The following is a 15,883-nucleotide window of genomic DNA, read 5'->3' as shown; positions in this document are numbered from 1 at the left end:
TTCTAGGTTCTGAATCCTCTATACACTCCACCTTTCATCTGCATAGGATAAAGTTTGAGTGACCTGTCAAAGAGAAAGTGAGAAAGATTTTCAGCTGATTTTGCTTATGGTTGAAGCATGCATGATGGCTGATTCATGGAATCCAAGGATTCTTTGACTCCAAACATATTTCTGAGTGCATGTTTCATGTTCTGAAGTGCTATTCTAAACTATTTATATCTTTATTCTTCCTTCCTTAATTGAAAGATAAAAGCACTTTTTAGCTATAACCACTACCAGTTGCAATTGGGACCCCGGCTCCCAAACTCATTCTATTCCTTTATACTACTTAGTTATTGCTTAGTGATAAGGGCCCATTTTCTTCAATAGTTGGTGAACTTTATTGTTCTAACCTTATTATTTTTTATGGCTTTCAAAGGTGAACTCTAAAGGGGACAAAAAAGATTGGTTTTGAGGCTTCCTAAGTTCTAAACTCATCACTTTATTCATAAATGTAGGTCAGTAGCTAAAAGACAGGGTCCTCTTATCAGAGCCTGGCTCTGCCACTTACTAGTGGTATGATATATTCTTAAATTACCCTGTTTCTCAGTTCTTTCAATGACAAAATAGTCATGTTGTCACCCCCTTCAGGGCAGTGGTAATACATTGAATGGTATACTGCATGCAAATGGAATTGCTTAAAAAGTACACATCACAGAATGAGCACCTGATATGTGTTCAATAGCTATATAATTCAATTTCTCTACTTAACTCAGAAAATTCCATTAAACCTATTCAAGAAATGCAACTTCAGGATCTTTATTGTCACTTTCCAATATGTCATATTAACCAATTACTTCCAAATCTTATATCTTAGCTTAGAAGAGCTTTCGGAATGGCAGAGTTAGGACCTCAAAAAAATTGTTTCTCTCTAAAAGTAATAAGAACTCGGACATTTTTTTCAGAACTCCAGAAAGTAATAAAAGGCTTGTAGAAATCGGAAAAAAGTTTATTTAGGAAAAATGGCAGAATTTTAAAAATAACAATGGGTTTTTGGGGGTGTTTTCCAGAAAAGTCACCAAACATAGTTGCTAATGCAACAACAAATAGAAAATAACAAATCCTCAGGAAATAGGTCTGATTTTTAGAGTTGCCACATCATATTATTTAGTGTCTGGTTTTCAGCCAAAAATGTATGAGGCATGCAAAAACAGGAGAATATGGTCCATATAAAAAGTTGTCAATAGGTTCTGTCAGGGAGGAATCTACTGTTAGACTTTCTAGGAAATTATCTTAGCAATTATAAATATATTTAACGAACTAAAGGAAGTTATGTCTGAAGCACTAAAGTATGAAAACTATGTGACAACAAATAGAAAATATCATTAAAAATATAAACAGTCATAAAATAACAATGTTATATAAAAAGTTATAAAAGTAACTCATTAGTAGGGCTCAATAGCAGATTTGAGCTGGCAGAAAAAGAATTATGGATCTTGAAGATAGGTCAGTTGAGATTATCCAGCCCAAGAACAGAAGAAGAAGGAGGAAAGGAAAAATGACCAGAGACTTGTAGACCTGTTAAATAACATCCAGATAACAAACATATACAAAATGGAGTTCCAGAGGAGGGAGAAAGAAGGGCAATAAAATATTTTAAAGAAATAATGAAGGCTGGGGTTGTGGCTCAATGGTAGAATGCTCACCTAGCATGTTCGAGGTCCTGGGTTCAATCCTCAGCACCACATAAAAATAAATAAATAAAATAAATATATTGTGTACAACTACAACTAAAAGATAAATATTAAAAAGAAATATTTACTGAAAAATTTCCAAATTGGAGGAAAAAATATTAATCTGCACATTTAAGAATCTCAACAAATGCTAAGAGGGACAAACCCAGAGAAATCACACAAGAAATATTATAATTAACTATTGATGCTAAAGGCAAAGAGAGAAGTTGAAAGTGTCAAGGAAAAAATGAATTTTCATGTACAAAGTGTCACCAGAAAACATGGACAACAGAAGGCATTGGGATGAAATGTTCAAAGTACTGAAATAAATCCTTCAGATTATACAGGAAAAAAAATTTCTAGATGAGTGTTATTATTTACATCTTAAATGTAACCCAAAACGTGTTGAGTTGTTAATCCCCAACACATGTATTCAGAGGTAGGGCATCCCTGGAGGTGATTAGATCAGAAGAGCTCTGAAAGAAGACTATGAAAGAATCAATCCATTCATGGGTTAATTGCTTAATGGTTTTTGCAGAGGGAGCTTTGTTATAAAAGCAAGTACTCTGCTTCCTATGTGCCTTAGGTGAACAGCTTTGCTCTACCATGTGCAAAGCTCTACCACAGGTGCAAAGCCATGGGACTAAGCAATCATGTTTGACATCTCTGAATCCATGAGCCAAAATAAATTTTTCCTCTTTTTAAATTGTTTTTCTCAGATGTTTTCTGAGGCCTGAGTGCAATACCAACTCTCTTAGTTATAGTTGTCCAACTCTTTTGAGCCTCACCTACTAGTGAGTTCCTTTTATAACTTTTTATATAACTTTTTAAATTTATTTTTATAGCTTTTTAACTTTTATAACTGTTTATATTTTTACTGATATTTTTTATTTGGTGTCACATAGTTGTTATACTTTAGTCCTTCAGACACAATTTCCTTTAATTCTTTAAATATGTCAAAGTAATGGAAACCTGACTAACATAATGAATAAAGTTCTTTCCAATTTGTCTCTCTTTTACATTTTCACTGCATCTGATCTGGACCACTGCTATAACAGCTTGTTTGTTGTTCTTCCTTTCTCCATTTTTTCCTGTTCCAAATAATGACACTTGTGCTGAGCTATTTTTCCTGAAGTTCTAGACATGTTACCACCAATTCTTAAAATTGCTTGTTGTAAAATAACAAAACACTATGGAAACATACCAAGTAAAAATTAAATTTCACTGTACCCTCAATCACACATTTCTCTATCTCTAAAGTTAGCAAATTTTAATTAGTTGCCATATTCTTACCAGATCTTAGCTTATGGTTATGGTTAATTGTAAAGATCATGCCTGAGTACACTAAATGTATACTCACCATGATCAGAGTCAATCCTTCCCCCTAGCGTGTATATTCAGAGTTCAGCATAGAGATTCTAAAATCTATACTTTAATATTTTCGTTATACTAAAGATTCCTAAAATAAAAAATGAAAACTGGAGGGCTGTATTACATATTAAGAATTTGGCACTAACAATGCAAAATGAAACCATGAGTATGCACACCTAAAGTTAAAATGTTTACCTAATGGAATGTTATATGGTAATTAAGAAGAATGGAATATATCTTCAGGGATGTTATCTGTTTGTGTTAGTCAGTTTTTATGTTATTATGAAAAATGTTCAAGATTATCAACTTTTATTTATGTTATTATGAAAAATGCTCAAGATTATCAATTTTTATTTATGATATTATGAAAAATGGTCAAGATTATCAACTTTTTTATTTTGGCTCAATGTTATGGTTTGGGTGTCAGGTGTTCCCCAGAAGCTCATGGGTGACAATGAAAGAAAGTTTAGAGGTGAAATGATTAGAGTATGATATAACCTAATCAGTTTATTATTTGCTGATCTGGATTAGCTGAGTTGTAACTCTGGCCAGGTAGGGAATGGCTGGAGGAGGAGGCATGTCTTTGGCATATATATTTTGTCCCTCATAAGCAGAGTTCTCTGTCCTGAGTTGTTTCCTCTACCACACCCTTCTGCCATGATATTCTACCTAACCTGGGGCCCAGAGCAGTGGAGTCAACTCTCTATGGACTGAGACCCCTGAAACTGTGAGTGCCAGATAAACTTTTCTTCCTCTAAAATTGCTCTTGTTAGGTGTTGAAAAAGCAGACTATAACACTTAGTTTCAAAAGTTTTAGTCCATGACCAGTTGGGCCCATTGCTTTGGGCAAGGTACAACATCATCGTGGTAGAATACAGAGGACCAAAGCTGCTTAACTCATGGCCAGACCACAACAAAGAGAGAAAGAGGAAGAAGATAGATTCCCACGATTCCCTTCAATAGTATGGCCTCAATAACCTAAAAAATTTTATTTGCCCTCACCTCCTAAAGGCTCCCAATAATGCCACAATGGGGAGCATGCATTTATCACATGGACCTTTTAGGGACTCTTAAGATCCAAATCAGAGCACCATATGGAAGTAGTTCCCAAACATATTAAATATTTATAATGATGTAGAACATTGTATTATGTTTCAATTATTATATTCTGTATATATGTATGTATATATATATATATAAACACAATGTACTTTTATGTATATTTATATACAAATATATGTATATTTATGTGTGTTTGATATGTTTGCTAGTGCATGTATATTCTTCATATATAATATGGAGAAAATATAATATAATATATAAATATAACAAAATAATAAAATAAAATTATATAATTCATTAATATAGTAATTAATACACCACTATTTATATATTAGCTTTAATTGGTTATATAATTCATTATATATAATGCATTCAAATAAGTTTTTTGCTCCTGAAAGTAGAGCTGGAGCTGAGGGATTTCTAATTGTAAACCTTATTATCTATTTGTAAAAGTATTATTTTTTACTGGTACACAACTGTTTATTCATATATATATACATATATACATATGTATATATATATACATGTTTGTGTTTATACATATACATGTTCAATTTACATATTATATATATATGTATGTATACACACACAGCTTTATATATACACACAATACTAATGCTATGATAAATTATGCAAGTATCTCAATACCCTGAGTTTTAGTGTACTGTCATCTCTACGAAGACTACAATTTGGAAGCTGATGTGGAAGTAATATATATTTAGGGGTAACCACTAGTGATGGAAGGAAACTCTGCCATATACTCAGGATTTCAGGTGTCAATCACGGGCCCAGCAGGGTCAGAGTCCAGTCATTTATGCAGGAATGTCCTTGTGAGTCAGTAGAGTTTGGGGAAATCTAGTGATAGGCAATATAAGACCCAGGTGGGCTTGTGGCTTTGGATGGTCTGGGTTTAGTAATAGAAATAAGACAAAGATTGTGTACTGAAACTGGAACATGGAATCATAATAGATTGAGCTAATAATATGTCACATGAGCTATGCAGATCAGTGTTTTTAAGCCCCATTGTGGGGTGCAGAATTGCTCCTATGCCCAAACAAGGAAGATGCCTATAGTTGGGATAGTGTATGGAAACAGAGCAAGGTAGAAAATGAGATTTTATCATTACAAAGTATTTATCACAATACACTTAACTCAGTGCACCTTTGTTAGCTTATACACTGCAGGGAAAAATATGAAGTTATTAATATCAGACATTCAACCTAAAAAGAATGCCCTGGTAGAGACCTTGCACCTACTAGAAGAAAATGTACGCCCAACTCTCCATCATGTCCGCTTAGGGACTAAATTTCTCAACAAAACTCCTCAAGCACAAGAAGTAAAATGAAGAATCAATAAATGGAATGGTGTCAAATTAAAAAGCTTCTTTGCTGCAAAGGGAACATGAAGAGAGAGCCTATAGAATGGGGAAAAAATATTTGCCACCTGCACCTCGGTTAGGGCATTAGTTTCAAGGATATAGAAAGAACTCAAAAAACTTAACATCCCCCCCCCAAAAAAATAACTCAGTCAACAAATGGGCAAAGGAACTGAATAGGCACTTCATAAAGAAAGAAATACAAATGGTCAAAAATTTATGAAAAAAATGTTCATTATCTCTAGTAATTAGAGAAATGCAAATTAAAAATACACCAAGATTCCATCTCACTCCAACCAGAATGGCAATTATCAAGAATACAAGCAACAGTAAGTATTGGGGAGAATGTTGGGGAAAAGGCACACTCATACATTGCTGGTGGGACTGCAAATTGGTGCAACCACTCTGGAAAGCAGTATGGCGATTATTAAAAAACTAGGAATGGAACCACCATTTGACCCAGCTATCCCACTTCTTAGTCTAAACCCAAAGGACTTAAAATCAGCATACTATGGTGACACAGCCATATCAATGTTTATAACAGCTCAATTCACAATAGCTAAGCTACAGAACCAATCTAGGTGCCCTGCAACAGAATGTAGTATACATACATGATGGAATATCACTCAGCCATAAAAAGAATGACTTCATAACTTTAGGTGATAAATGGATGGATCTGGAGACTATCAAGCTGAGTGAAATAAGCCAATATCCAAAAAACAAAGGTCAAATATCCTTTCTGATTTGTGGAAACTCACACACAACAAGAGGTGGGGGAGGGATAAATAGAAGATCAGTAGATTAGACAAAAGGGAATAAATGTAAAGGGGAAGGATAGGAATAGGAAAAACAATCAAATAAATCAGATATAACTTTCCTATGTTCATATATAAGTACACCATAATGAATTCCACATCATGTACTACCACAAGAATGGGATCCTAATTAGAATAAGTTATACTCCATATGTGTATAATATGTCAAATACACTCTATTGTCAAGTATATCTAAAAAGAACAAATAAGAAAGTAAAAAAAAAGAATTTGGTGGTAAATTAACAATCTAATAATATTTTCATTTGTTCAGCAATCCTAACTATTGGAACCATTTTGTCTTATTTTTATACTCAAGAGCTTTTTGTCAAAACAACTTATGAGAATTAGTCCTTCCTTTTATATGATTTTTTCCAGTTAATGATTTCCTTTTCTTTCAATACATTTCCCCAAAGTTTGAATAATACTGAATAGACTTTAAGGAGCTAAATAATATACATTTGACTGGACATTCATAGCTTTCATTTAGACAAAAAGCGATTAGGGACTTTTTAAAATTTAGTTCAGCAGAATCCATTTTGATATAATTATACAAACATGGAATATATCTTAATCTAGTAAGAGTTCCATTTTTATGAATGTACATGGTGTTGGGACTCACTATGTTGTTTTTATATATGTACATGGGGAAACTATGTCAGATTAATTCCACTGTCTTTCCTTTGCTCATCCCCTCTCCCTTCCCTCTAAGTTTGGGTGAGGGCAATATATAATTTTTTTCCCTCTTCATTAACTCTGAGTATTTAAAATTGTAAGCAGTGTTTTATTTCAGACAAAATAAACTTTTGTGCTAAAAGTACCATTAAATTGCTCTCATCCTTTAAACCTTCCTAAGAGTTTGTACATAGACTTCAACTGGAACATTTTACCTTTGGATCAGAAAGTTGAGAAAAATAGACTTTAGAAAAAGAAGTTGGGATTGATGACCATCACCGAAACGAAGCTTGACTATACATTGTCCTACACTGAGACTGGAAGTTAGGTCTTTATTAGGTTGTCTGAGCTTTTTCTTGTTGATTTGCTTCCATCTCAGAAGCAAACAAGTAGTGGTTTTATTCTAGCAGTAGTGTAGTGTGGTGTCTGTGGTGTCTGTGGTGTCAGGGGAAGGCACAGTTGAGGAATGATAGAGGAGGGATAAACAGGGAGAGAGGAAGAGAAAGAAACACATCCACTTTAAAAATCAGTTGCAGTAGCAGAGAAGCATCAGTTATTTTCAAAGCATAAAGTGGACCACTGTTACATTTCCCCACAGGCAATATCCATGTTCCTTTCTATGGAAAAATGGGCGATGACATCTCCAAGCTGCTTCCTGCTGAAAGAGGGGAAAGTTGGGGGAGGCAACTGAAAGTCCTTGTTTTCTACCAGGTAAGGTATGGACAGATAAGGATATTCAGCATTAGAAGTTCAGAGATCCACAGCGGCAGATGGCATATGACTGGACAAGGCATCCATAGGGCAGGGATCAGAAGTTTTAGAGGCCTCCGTTCATAGACAGCCAGCTCTGTTACTCTGGGCCCCAGGCACAAGAGTGTGGTGGAGGGAAGCATCTCACATGATGATCACAAAGCTGCTCTGTTTTCAATTGTAGAGTTTTTATTTTCCTTGTGTGTGTGTGTGTGTGTGTGTGTGTGTGTGTGTGTGTGTATGAATGGGATTATTTTCCTGATTTATCTTTCAGCCGATTCACTGTTGGTATATAAGAAATCTATTGATTTCCCTATGTTGATTTTGTGACATGCTACTTTGCCAAAGTTGCTTATTAGCTCTAGCTTTTGGTGGAGCATTTTGAATATTATAAGTATAGGATCATATCACCTGCAAAATTTGACTTTTTTCTTTTCTATTTTTATCACTTTTATTTCCTTCTCTTGCCTGATTGCTCTGCCTAGATTTCTAGTATGATATTGAATTGATGAGAAAGTAGACATTTTTATCTTGTTCTAGATTTTAAAGGAAATTCCTTCAATTTTTCCTCATTCACTATGATGTTGGCCTTGATCTTGTCATAAATAACCTGTATGATGTTGAGATAGGTTCCTTCTATCCCTATATTCTTATTTTGAATAGGTCTCAAATTTTTTCAAAACCTGTCTCTGCATTTATTGAGATGATTAAGTGATTTTTGTACTTAATTTTATTTTTGCAATGAATTACATTTTTTTTGGTTTGTGCTTATTAAAACATCATAGTATCCCTATGATAAAACCAATTTGGCCATGATGTAAAATCTTCTTGATACATTGTTGAGTATGATTTTCTGGTGTTTTATTAAGTGTTGTTGCATTTATTGTGTTCTTATCTAGTTTTGGTATAGTGTGAGACTGGCTTCATAGATGAAGTTGGAAGTGTTTTATCCTTTTCTACTTCATGGAATAAATTGAGAAAATTGCATTTGATGTACCCCCTTAAATAAATCACCGGAGCCATCTTTCCTTGGTCTAGTTCCAGCACCCACGTGGCCTAGATCTGTGAGGGGCTTTGCTTTTGTAAATATATTTCTGACTATTTGTGTTTTGTTCTTCACTCATTATTTAAGACTTTAAGTTTTCAAAGGGCTTACACCTTCCTTGGCAGGAAGAAGTACCCTCCAATGAGACGCTGGTCATTACCCTTATTGTTCCTCTTTTTCAAGGGCCTTGAGGTGTATCATTAGGTTGTTTATTTGGGATCTTTATGATTTCCTTCTGTAGGCACTCATGTCTATAAATTTTCCTCTTAGAATCATCTTCATAGTTCTTCAAAGGAGTTTAGTAGACTTTATTACAGTCCTCAGTCTGCTCTAATGATTATTTAATTTTTTTCTCATATTCATCCTTAAAAGTGTATTGTTCCACTAAAGAAAGAAATTGAAGAAGACCAAGAAGATGGAAAGATCTCCCAAGTTCTTGGACAGGCAGAGTTAATATTGTCAAAATGGCCATACTGACAAAAGCACTACACAGATTTAATGAAATTCCTACTAAGGTTCTGATGGCGTTCTTTACAGAAATAGAAAAGGCCATCATGAAATTCATTTGGAGATATAAGAGGCCCAGAATAGCCAAAGGAATCCTCAACAAGAAAAATGAAGCAGGAGGCATCACAATACCAGAACTTAAATTATACTACAGAGCCATAGTGACAGAAATGGCATGGTATTGGAAACAAAACAGACATGAAAACCAATGGTACAGAATACAAGACACAGAGACAAACCCACATGAATACAGTTGTCTCATACTAGACAAAAGTGACAAAAACATACATTAGAGAAAAGATAGTCTATTCAACAAATGGAGCTAGGAAAACTGGAAATCCATATGTAGCAAAATAAAACTAAAACCCTATCTCTCACCATGCATAAAACTCAACTCAAAGTGGATCAAGGATGTAGAAATTAGACAGAGACCCTACACCTACTAGAAAGAGGACCAACTTTCCATCCTGTCAGCTTAGGAACCATCTTCTTCAACAAGACTCCTAATGCACAAGAAGTAAAATCAAGAATAAGTAAATGGGATTGTATCAATCTAAAAAGCTTCTTTGCTGCAAAGGGAACAATCAAGAACATGAAGAGAGAGACTAAAGAATGGGAGAAAATTTTTACCATCTGCATCTCAGAGAGAGCATTAATCTCCAGGATATAGAAAGAACCCCAAAAAGTCAAGAACAAAAGAACAAATAACCTAATCAATAAATGGGCAAAGGGACTGAACAGATACTTCACAGAAGAAGAAATACATATGGTCAACAATATATTAAAAAATGTTCAACATCTCTAGCAATTAGATAAATAAATTAAAACTACACTGAATGATAGTGTAGTTTTAATTTAATTTAATGTGGTGCACACCTGTAATCCCAGCAGCTCAGGAGGCTGAGATAGGAGGATCACAAGTCCAAAGGCAGTCTCAGCAAAATCAAGGTGCTAAGCAACTCAGTGAGACCCTGTCTCTAAATAAAATACAAAATAGGGCCAGAGATGTGGCTTTATGGTTGAGTGCCCCTGAGTTCAATACCCAGTACCAATAAATAAATAAATAAATAAAACTACAGTTTTTATTTATCTGACTTCAGTCAGAATGGAAATTATCAAGACTACAAGTAACTATATATGGGGAGGATGTGGAGAAAACATTCACTCAAACATTGCTGGTGGGACTGCCAATTGGTACAACCACTATGGAAAGCAGTATGGAGATTCCTCCAAAAACTTGGAATGGAACCACAATTTGACCTAGTTATCCCACTCCTTGACATAAACACAAATGATTTTAAATGAGCATAATATAGTGATGTAGCCACATCAATGTTCATAACAGCTTAATTCACAAAAGCGAAGCTATGGAACCAACCTAGGTGACCTTCAATAGATGCATGGATAAAGAAAATGTGATAAAGAAGAATGAAATTATGGCATTTCCAATAAATGGATGGAACTACAGACTATCATGCTAAGCAAAATAAGCCAATCCCAAAGATCCATAGGCCAAATGTTTTCTCTGATATGCAGATGCTGTCTCACAATCAGTTTTGGGGAGGGAGGAGTGGAGGTTCACCAGATTGGATAGGGGAAATGGGGGAAATGGAGGGGGTGGTGGGATTGGGAAAGACAGTAGAATGATTTGGATATAACTTTCCTATGTTCATATATGAATGCATGACCAGTATAATACCTCAAGAATGGGAAATTATTCCAGACTACATTTTCTTAGTATATCAACTTCCATCCTTTTACTTTCAGCCTATGGCTGCCTTTCCCTGTACAATAAGTCTCTTGCAAACTGCATATAATTGCATCTTGTTTTAAATTCATTCTGGTGGCCTACATCTTTCAAATGGAGAGTTATGATAATTTACATCCAATGTTATTATAGAGAGATGTTTATTAATTCCTGTAATTTTATGTTTAATTTAGTGCTGTTAATCATTTTCTTAGCTACTCTTTAAATGAGATTTGTTCATTTGTGAGCTCTGTTTTTTTTTTAATTTCTTCTGTGTGGAGTATAGCTTTAAGTATTTTCTATAACAAATAATTCTAAAAGATGGTAAAAATAAAGTTTATTAAAGCAAAAGTGTGATGGGGAAATAGAATTAAGTTTAGAATGTTCAAAATGCCAACAGAGAGAAAGCAGAAGAGATATAGCCAGTGATGGTTGTAAAGGAGGAGTAGAAAATAAGGGGGAAAATTTAAAGGTGAGAATAAATGAGAGAATTTGTCTGTTGTGGGAGAAGAAAGAAGAGAAAAAAAGAAGAGAAATAAATGACAATAAAACAAAACAAAAATAAACCCCAAACCCTAGCTTTCAAAAGACAAGAAAAGGAAAAATAACTGAGAAATGAGAAAAAAAGAAACAAACAAATATATAATATATATATATATATATATATATATAATATATATATACACACACACATTTATGAACCTATCAGCACAGCAAGAGAGGAAGAGGAGGAGAAGGAAGGGAGGAGGGGAGGAGGAGGAGGAGGAGGGGGAAGAGGAGGGGTCAGAAGGAAGAGGAGGAGGGGGAGAAGGGAGAGGAGAAGGGGGGAGGAAGAGGGGGGAAGGGGAGGAGGAGGGGGAGAAGGAGGAGGAGGAGGGGGAGGGGAGGAGGAAGAAGGAGGGGGTAGAGGAGGGGAGGAGGAAGAAGGAGGGGGTAGAGGAGGGGGGAGGAAGAAGGAGGGGAGGAAGAGGGGGAGGAGAAGGAGGGGGAGAGGAGGAGGAGGGGCAGGAGAAGAAGGGGGAAGAGAAGGAAGGGGAAGGAAGGGGAGAGGAGAAGGAGGAGGAGGAGGAGGAAGGGGAGAGGAGAAGGAAGTGGGAGGGAAGAGGGAGGGGAGGAGGAGGGGGAGGGGAAGAGGAGAGGAGAGAAGGAGGAGGAGGACAGGGAGAATGGGGAGGGGGTAGAGGAGGGGGGAGGAAGAAGGAGGGGGAGGAGGAGGAGAAGAAGGAGTGGGAGAGGAGAAGGAAGGGGGAGGAGGAGGGGGATAAGAGAAGAAGGAGGAGGACGTGGGAAGAGGAGGAGGGGGAGAGGAGGAGGAAGGGGGAGGAGGAGGGGGGAGAGAGAGGAGGGGGGAGGGGAAGGAGGAGGAAGGGAGGGAGGGGAGGAGGGAGGAGAGGAAGGGAGGAGGGGGAGGGGGAGGAGAGAGGGAGGAGGGGGGAGGGGGGGAGGAGAGAGGGAGGAGGAGGAGGGGGAGAAGGAGAGGAGGGAGGGAGGAGAAAGAGAAGGGGAAAGGGAGGGGGTAGAGGAGGAGGGAGAAGAAGGGGGGAGGGAGGGGAGAGGGGAGAGGAGGAGGGGGAGGAAGGGAGGAGGAGGAAGGAGAAAATATTCTTAATAAAAATGAAAAATAGTCCCAACAGTTGGTCAAAGTCATGGTGGTCACTGCCCGTGCCCACCTGTCATTCTTTCTGTTTCTTCTTGGGCTATGTAGTAAGAAAGAGCAAGGGCTGGGATTGTATCTTTTTGTGTTGCTCACTGAGCTGCCAGCTGGAATGTCCTACAACTGAAGCTAGTTGACAAAGCTCTTAGCTTCCCTTCTCACCAGTTGAAGATAGATGAAGTGGGAAGTATTGCTGATTGGACTTTTGTCCCCACAGACCAGATCAGTGCCTCTCAGGATGCTGCTGCAGAGTTCTCTCAGGGGAACTCTTATTGTGTGGAATGTGCTTGAGAGAGACTAGATAAACATGCTCCTAGGGCCCAGCTGTTGCTGATCTTGGCTGGGAGTCTGGATCTCAGGAGCCTCCCAAGAATTCTACTTGTTAGACTATGGCACATACCTTCCGTACACTGCTTCCAAAACACAGCCTGCCCGGGCTTAGTCCCTGAGTGCATTCACATTCCTGCATCATCACATAAGCTACCAGACTCAAAGGAAAAGTGGGTTGAGTTCCCCTTCATTTTTCCCACTTGAATCCCCCTGGGAAGATCTTCTTTGTGCCTGTTTCAGTCATGTTCTCATAGGTACACCCTGGGCCACACAGTAGGTGCTTGCTGGGACAGTATGGCAGTGTTCCTTTTGATCTGGGCTCTTGCAGCAGTAAGCTAAACTGTAGTGTGACTCCTCCAGATGGCTCCTACCTCAGTTTTCTGCTTGCCAGTTGAGAAATACATTACAAATTTTAAACACCACTTCACGGTGCCATCTCTGGATCAGCTAGGTTCTGACTCTATTTCTGATCTATAAGTTTTTCTGTGCCAAATGTGTCTGTTGTGTTTCTCTCTTATCCCTCTTCTCTGTGGTGAACAAATATCACCGCTGCTGCTGCTGCCCCTGCCAGCTTGGACCCAATGTACTCTTGTTCTTTTTTCAATGTTCATAAATTTCTGAGTCTTTTAGATACTTTCACTCTCCAATATTGAATTTTAGTGAACCTCTTCTTTCACCCACTTTGCTGACAAGCAGCACTCCTGCTGCTTGAATTCTTAGCCAGGGGGCAAGTAGAATTGCACCTTTCTCTACTCTTCCATCTCCAGTCTTCTTTATTTCCTCCATTTAAACAAGCAGAACACATTCAACATTTTTTTCTGTGCTTTGTATTTACAGGTTTCCATGAATTTTAAGTAAACACCAGCACTCTGTTGCCCTCCGTGTTATTTCAAAAGGAATTGTATAATTAGACAGTAATTTCCTGTTTTCTCTCCTGTTTTTTTTTTTTTTGGCATCTATGGGAGATCCTGGAACATATGCCTCATAAATACAAAGGTATAACTCTACTTCCTTTTTCCTATGGTTAATATTGTTTTTATAGAGAACCTCTTCACACATAAAGCATTTCCCACATGGATCAACAGAGTGAGAGATATGCCCTACAGTGAATATTGTTGTAGACGTCTCAACGTGTACTATGGTTTCTTTCCTCTTGTTCTAAAAATCAGAGTAATTGTGGTGAAAAATTTTTCTGGCATCCATACTGGATATGTTTCACCCAGATACTTTAAGGGTTAAGTGCAGCACTATTTTCCCAGTCTGACTCCCAGACATGTGAGCACTTACTGTCACATCACAGGAGATGTAGGACATAAAGAAACTAAAATAAAATACAGACCTTCAAGTTTTATAACAAAATAGTTGGATTTTTCCAAATGCTCAGTTAAAAATACAGGGAGCCTCATTGCTCACTTGTAGAAACAAAAATATCTTGATAGTCCTCACTCTTAATTCCTGGCTAAGGACTTGGTGAAGAATTCCATGGCTAAATCCAGGTAGTAATGGAAAAGGGGGAAAGAAAGCAGATCGGATCAATGCAGCATAAATCCACTTAGCCCAGACTTGGTATCATGTAGAATCATCCTTGGAGACTGTATGGACACTAGACATCCTCTCTTTAGAAAAATTAAACATATGGACATACTGATAACACATACATCCCAGATTCATTACTCCTGATTGAGATAGATTAAACTGTAGCATAATTTACACTGAATGACTGCCACTTCCATCATGATAAAATAAGAAAAAGGAAGCAGAGTCATACCTTGGTATTCATGAAGCATTGGTTCCAGAATCTCCTGCAGACACCAAAATCCATGGATGTTCAAGTCCCTATATAAATTGATGATATGTGCATATAACCTATGCTATCTTTTTGTATACTTTACATCATCTCTAGGTTACTTATAACTCCTAATACAATATAAGTACTATGTACATAATTTAAATACAGTAGTGTTTAGGGAATAGTGACAGAAAAAATTCTATACATGTTTAATGGTGTTGCAAATAAAAAAGTTATTTTGATCTGTTGTTGTTTTGAGTCCTCAGGTGTGGAATCTACAGATAAAGAGGGCTGACTGTATTTGGTAAGTAAAACTGATTTTAAAACTGAGTTTTAAAATACTACATACTTTTTTAAAAAGTTCATAATTTAAGCATTTCTACAAAACATCAATCATTTAGTCAACTCTTCCAACTCTTGAGTATCCACTGATCTGAACACAAGTACAACAGAAATGATTAATGCACAGTGCCTGCTTGGCTCAGGAGTTAGGGAGGCACCTGAACCTCAATTATGAAGAAACTTGCAGTGTAGAGATTCACGTGAAGTACAGAGAAGGTAACACTCCAGTTTTCCAGATAGATCTAGTAGTGAACTGTCGCTCATGTCCCATGTAGGTGAGGGAATAGATTCCTGTGGGAGAGATGGGCTGGCTGCAAAATAAAAGCTATGAAAATAGAACCACAAATAGACATGAAAGACCAGAAATATGTTTTACAGAGCAGCTGCAGTGATGGCTTAAGCCAACCAGAGGGGCAGGAGTCTAACAAAGATGGAGCCCTCCTTGCTTTACTTATAGCAGTATAGCTCAAAGGGGATTGGAAGGTGTAAGGTTTCAGTGTGGGAGGAGTCAGTTCTTGGTGCTTGCTTCTTCACAAAGAACAGGATATTGGGGGTGGGGGTAAGTAGGCTCTTTGGCTCTTAGCCAGGCACTTCTATTTCCGGTGCTGTGCTAGAACTTGAGAGTTGAGCTAGGTAGGAAGCCACGTGAACCAGGCATTCTCAAACCACTGAGCTCTTATTGGGTGGGAGTTCCTGATACCAGGTTTTCTTA

This window comes from Urocitellus parryii, chromosome 7 (genome assembly GCF_045843805.1).
Source record: "Urocitellus parryii isolate mUroPar1 chromosome 7, mUroPar1.hap1, whole genome shotgun sequence".
Classification (NCBI taxonomy): domain Eukaryota; kingdom Metazoa; phylum Chordata; class Mammalia; order Rodentia; family Sciuridae; genus Urocitellus; species Urocitellus parryii.
Note: the sequence above shows the minus strand (reverse complement) of the source record.